Below are 6,584 nucleotides of genomic sequence, written 5' to 3'. Positions count from 1 at the left end.
AACTGAAAGAAAGAAAGAAAGAAAGAAAGAAAGAAAGAAAGAAAGAAAGAAAGAAAGAAAGAAAGAAAGAAAGAAAGAAAGAAAGAAAGAAAGAAAGAAAGAAAGAAAGAAAGAAAGAAAAAGAAGGGAAGGAAAAAGGGTTTCTCGGGAGTTGTGTTATCCCCTCCTCCAATCAGTCTGTTTGAAGGGTCATCACATTTAGAACTGGGAGGGACCCCAGAGGCTATGACCAACTCTTTTACACTCCAGAAGGAGGAAGGTAGAACCTAAAGAAGGGAAGGGACTTGCCAAGTCAAACAAGTAGGAAGTAGTAGAGGGAGGATTTGAACCCATATCCTTGGATTCGAAATCCAGGGTCTCTCCACAAAAGAAACCCTAAAAGCCACAGGATCATAGGTCTTGAACCAGCCTGGACCCTTCACAACTGGGTTTGGCTCTGGGTGACACAATTCAGAAGGATATATGAGGTGGTGAACTTCAAGAGTCTGTCTAGCTCAACCTCTCATTTTACAAAGGAGAAAATGGAGGCAGTCAGAGGTGAAGTGAATCACCCAGTGTCACACAGCTAGTAAATGTCATTGGTTAGATTTGAACTGATGTCTTCTTGACTCCAAGCCCCACAGTCTCCCCCACCCCAGGCTTCTTTTGCAAGGGAGTTATCATGTACCCCCTTCAGCACCCTGGCCAGAGCTCTCCAGACTCAGAGTAGTAAATGGCCATTGGGTAAATGGACACAGGATGAAAATCCTTCCAGGCCAGGTCCAGGTGCTTTCCAGCCCTGCGGTTTATTTTTATTTTTAGTATACCCCAGTGGCTGCAGTTTGGGAGCTGGAGAAAGCTGACCTTGGCTTCCCAGGGGCCTTCTGTCCTACCTCAGTTGCACTCAGATAAAACAGCTGCTGGACCAGAGTTCTGCCCTTTGACTTGCGGGGTTAACTGGCCCCTTCATTGAGTCTGATCACTGCAGGGCCTGATTCTAAACCCCATCCCTGACTTTTTTGTGTAGATATCTTTTAAACACAATCTATCTATTGAACTTTCTTGACTAGAACCTAGAGTAAAGCCTAAAGCTATAAGGGGGAAAGTCACTATTTTCTTATTGATCTGAGATTTAATAAGAGAGCAGTAGTTAGGTATTACATGAGCTATAGCAAATAATCTTTTAGCTGACCAGTGCTTCTGATGAACCTGCTTCTCCTGGATAGTCACCCATTGACATTCTGGAAGAAGAAAGTGGACTCCAGGGAGGAGTAGCTGGTCCTTGAGGAGGCAGGGGATATAATCTCTACTCCTCTTGTCCCTACCACCTGCCTCAGTTGGTTAGCAAACATTTAAGTGCCTTTTATGTGCCAGGCACTGTGACAGCCAGAGAAAGCCCTGGACCTCAAGTTAGGAAGACCTGAGTTCAAATTTGGCCTCAGACACTAACTAATTGAGTGGCCCTGGGTAAGTCACTTAACCTCTATCTGCCTCAGCTTCCTAATTTCTAAAATGAAGATAATCATAATTCCTACTTTCCAGGGTAATTGTGAGTAAGAATCAAATGAAATAGTATTTGTAAAGCACTTTACAAACCTCAAAGTACTTAAAGCTATTATTACAATTATTAGTATTACTAGTGGGGGAGACAACATTAAAACAACTATGTATTTATAAGATATATGGAATGTAAGGCAGAATCTTAGAACTTAAGAAGCCCACTCTTTCATTTTACAGATGAGAAAATTGAGGCCTGTGAATTCATAGGTATGGACATTTCCTTCAAAGATGCAGCACCCCCTACATGACTTAGTGGATTGTCCTTGAAAGTTTCCATGACTGAATAATTTGTCTTCTGGTGGCCCATCTACTGATGAGTCTTCCTGAACTCTTATAGACTGGTACCTGGATGACAGACAGACAGATACACACACATCACTGGGCCCATGTTCTAAGACAGGATTTGAATACGAGGCCATGTTGTTGGAACTTGATCCTCTGGGTCATAAGGAGCCATGGAAGGTTTGTGAGCAGGGAAGTGATTAAGCTTCTGCCAGTGTGGGGGATTTAGTCTCAGCATTCAGGGAAACTCCTAAAATTATAACTTTGGGACTTATCGCCAGGAGCCTTCAGCAAGTCAACCTCCCTGGGCCTCAGTTTCCTCATTAGAAAATGAAGGTATTGGACTCTGTGTCCTCTAAAATCCCTTAAAGGAATGAAGGAAGGGAGGGAGGGAGGGAGGAAGGAAGGAAGGAAAGAAGGAAACAAGCATTTATTAAGCATACCTACTATATGCCAGGCACTGGGCTAAATGCTTTACAAATATTTCTTTTGATCCCCACAACAACTCTGCAAGGTAGGTACTTTTATTATCCTTATTTTACAATTAAGGAAATTGAGGTAGACAGAGGTTAAGTGACTTGCCCAGGGCCACACAGCTAGTAAGTATCTGAAGCTGTACTTGAACTGAGGTCTTTATGACTTCAGTCCCAGTGCTTAATCCACTGTTCCACCTAGGTGCCTCTAAATCTATGAACCTCTACACACTCCAGAAACCTTTGTCTCTGTAGTTTAGTACACTTTTTAAAAAGTCATAAAAATGGTGCTGAAGTGAAAGTAAGGAGTCTCAGGGTCTAGTTCTGGTTTACCCACTGACTTATTGTGTGACCTTGGTCAAGTCACTTCCCCTCTACAAGCCTCAGTTTCCCTAGATGTAAAATGAGGAGATCAGACTAATCTCTTCCATCCCAGACGTTCTCCATTTCTTGAATCCTCTTTTGTGGTTACAACAACAAAGAGAAGAGAGTAGAGGGAAGAGAGAAACAGACTTATTACCTTGGGGTGGGGTTTTGGGGATTCTGTTCTCATACTGCCTCTGGAAGGAGGAGGGAGGGCAGAGGGTCAGCTAGGCAGGCTGTACTGTCTGACTCCCAGCCTGCACCGGTGGGACTTGGTGGGGAAGGGGCACTGGCTTGCAGGGTCAGGTGTCACTGACGTGATCTTCTCTCCCCTGGTGGCATTGTACCCAGCCAAAGAAACGCTGCAGAAGAGATAGACCCAGCTCCCTGCCCCCAGCATGGGCTCAGCTCTTTGTTCTCAGAACAAATCAGATACTAGACAGAGAATAACATCTACCAGATCCAGTTTTATACAGAAGAAAAGCATGGCCTCTGCATTTTGTCTGTCAGGGGTGGGGAACTTGCAGGCTCAAGGCCCATGTGGGGGCCTCTAGATCCTGGGGTGCAGCCGTTTGAGTCCAAGTTTTACAGAGCAACCCTTTTATGAAGAGGATTTGTTCTGTGAAGTCTGGATTCAGTCAAAGGGCCACCCTTGAGGACCTAGTGGGCCATGTGTGGCCTCGAGGCCACAGGTTCCCCACCCCTGGATTCATCCCTGATACACTAAGCCATGGATGAGATGAGATCTTATCAGTCTCTTTCTGGGCTCCTTCTCCTGCCTCCACTTCTTTGCCAATCCCTGCTCTTCTCATGAAAGATGATCAGATGCCCCCAGTGGGCAGGGGTACATATATCTGGAGCCCTAGAGAGGAGGTCAGGTGGTAGAGTAGGGGGACCCAGCTCCAGGAAGGAAAATGTGCAGGGTGACTGTGAGAGCATTGGATGTAGATTTGGGAGGCCTGGGTTTGAATTCTGCCCCCTGGATTTATGTGGTCATGGATAGATAACTTAAATCTTCTCTATGCCTCCATTTCCCCACATGTAAAATGGGGCTATTTATACCCCTCACAGGGATGCTATAAAGTTCAAAGGAAATAGGATACATGAAGCACTTTGCAGGTGTTTAAGAGTTCTTAGCTTCAGCTTTTTTATTAGTAATAAGTGAGATTTTTTAGGTTTTAGGGGTTATTTTGTTGGTTTGTTTGTCTATTTATTTATTCTTCTGTATTATATTGTATATTATCTATATTGTCTATTTATTTGTTCTTATAATTTCATCCATGTAAGGATGTCCCAGTAAGTGAGAAAATTTCTTCTCCCAATATAGTATTAGAATGTCACCTGGGGCTCTGATGGGTTGAGTCTCTTGCCCAGGGTCCCATAGCCAGGATGGTTCAGAGGGAGCATGGGAAGCCAAGCCTTTTAGACTCTAGGGTAGGCTTGCAGTCCACTATCCTAGGCTTCTTCTCAATTATCAATCCAACAGAGTGTAGACTTGGGCATCAGAGGGGGAAAACAGCTGGAACATTTCAGTTGCATCTCATTGATTTGAATGTATGCATTTTCCTATGTTATGGCTCTCTCAGCCAGCAGGAAAAGGCAGCTTGTGGTTCTCTGTACCCACCTTGGTAGTGCCATCTTCTGCTTTCCTCTTGGCTGCCACGTTGCCCCAGGTCCCTGCATTCATGAGACATCATCTAATTCCAAGCCCTGCACCCCCTCCCTGGCCAGCACTGAGTCTCTGCCTCCCCTCCCACAGTCCCCAGAACCCAGAGGCTGCACTCAGGCCCTCCCTCCTGCTCTTGGGATCTGGGTCGGTGACATTTCACTCCTGGGGGCAGCTTGCAGTGCCTGTCACCTGCTCGCAGGTTAAGTGACTGATTCACGAGCCCCCAGGGAGCCAGGATCGCAGTAACAAATGGTTTCCTCTCTCCCCTTGGATCCTGCAGCTCAGTGAACAACAGACAGATGAACTTGCAGGACATTCCCTGGGGGATGGGGGGGGCAGCTTTTTTCTTTCTTTCTTTTTTTTTTTGGCAAAAAATCAGCATGAAATTAAATCGCTTTACTGAAGGGGAAAGGGTTCTGCTAGGCATTACAAGCTAACTGAACCGCCTACTCCCAGCCTGATTGCAGTTCATACTCAGGCTAGGTTAGCCAAATAAGCCCTGGCCTTAGAGCCAGAAGTCCGGGGTTAAATCTCAGTTTCCCCACTTGTTCTATGCATGCAACCTCAGTCTTTCTGTAAAATGGGTGTTAGTAATACTTGTCCTGCCTAAGGAGAGGCTCCAAGCAGGGGGAGGGGGAGAGCTCTGGATTTGGATCCAGGTTCTGTTAACTTTGTAGCAGAATTATAAAGGCAAATCACATTGCTGGAGGCAAAACGTTGGAGCAGAAAGGGTGCTGTGTGTGTAGAGTCTGAGGACCTGGGTTCAGATCCCACCCTGCCACTTAGTGCTTGTGGCACCTCTGCCAATGGGTTTTGCCTCTTTGGGCCTCAGTTTTCTTATCTGTAAAATGGGGGTGTATGTGTGTCAGACTAGATGGCTTTGGGCCCTTAAAATCCTTTGCAGTCTGGCTCCAGACCCCCTTTCCAGCCAAACTGACCTGTTTACTGTTGCCTGTACCTGATACTCCATCTCCCTCTTCCAGGCCTTTGCATAGCCTGTCCTCTATGCCTGGGAAGCACTCCTTCCTCCTCTCTGCCTTCTTCAAAAGCCCAACTCAAGTATCTTTCATTGTCCTGGGATTTCCCTGGTGCCCCTCCCCCCATCTGCTAGGGCCCTCCCCCTCACTTGTTTTTTTCCTTTGTAAATATTTTTGTATTTATTTAGATGTCTACATGCTGTTTCTTCAGATAAAATGTAAACTCTCCAAGGGCAGGGATTATTTCATTTCTGTCTTTGTATCCCCAGCACCCAGCACAGGACCTGATACATCACCATCCTTTGGGTCCACAATTTCATTGGGGTAGGGAATACCCTTGGAGGAAATTCCCTCTATCAGTGCCCATCACCACTTTTTCTATAACTCAAGAGTCCAGAAAGTTGCCTGAGAAGGCACTGAGTGGTTGCAGGATTGAGAACTAGAAGGCACCATAGAGTTAGTGCAACCCCCTCATTTTACAAATGAGGAAGAGAGGTGACTTGCCCAAGGTCACCCAGGCAGCAAGTATCAGAGGTAAGATTTGAACCGGTGTTCTCTGACTCTAGGATTAATGCTTTTCCACTGTACCCCTTTGGTCAAAAGTCATAGCCAGTATATGTCAGAGACAGGATTTGAACCCAGGCCTTCGTGACTCCAAGGCTAGCTCTTTTACTAAAATGCCTGATACATAGTAGGCCCTTAATAAATGCTTATTCATTGATTAAATGATTTTCCACCCTGTCAAAAGAAGTTGATTGGGCCAGAGCAGAACTGTCAAAAAGACTCAAATGACCAAACCAAAATAAAATGTGATTGGAAAATATTTAACAAGATAAATTAATAAAAATATAATAGAACATAGATAATGTGAATTTGTGGTTTTCTACAGTCAATATGTGGCCTACAGAGATCCATTTCTATTTGACTTTGACATCCTTGGCCTAGATGATCCCTGAGGTCCTTTCTGGCACTATATCTTATCGTTTTGTGGTTGAGATCATTGATTTGGAAGTCCTTCAGTATTATGTATAACTCTACAGAATGATGGTGATCCTTGCTGGCATTGTATGGTGGTATTATTAATAAACAAACCAAAGACCTCCCACCCGTACCCCACAAGATACAAAAGCAATTCCCTGATGAGACTGAGAGCCCAGAAAGTATTTACATTTCCACTATCTCTTTTCTCTCTCTTTCCTCTCTCTCTTTCTCCCTCTCTCTTCTCTCTCCCTCCCTCCCTCTCTCTTCTCTCTCTCTCTCTCTCTCTCTCTCTCTCTCTCT

The 6,584-nt window shown here is 45.0% G+C and overlaps 1 protein-coding gene across 4 annotated transcripts in view; it reads left to right on the top strand.

Annotated features, from left to right (window-relative positions):
- Window positions 1–6,584, top strand: part of RPH3AL (rabphilin 3A like (without C2 domains)) — a 173,766-nt gene that overhangs the window by 67,420 nt on the left and 99,762 nt on the right. The gene's annotated exons all lie outside the window — the stretch shown is intronic.

Source organism: Petaurus breviceps, unplaced genomic scaffold (genome assembly GCF_028583685.1).
Source record: "Petaurus breviceps papuanus isolate PSGF00001 unplaced genomic scaffold, PetGlider_PUasm1.0 186, whole genome shotgun sequence".
Lineage (NCBI taxonomy): Eukaryota > Metazoa > Chordata > Mammalia > Diprotodontia > Petauridae > Petaurus > Petaurus breviceps.
Note: the sequence above shows the minus strand (reverse complement) of the source record. Positions and strands in the feature narration are given on the sequence as shown.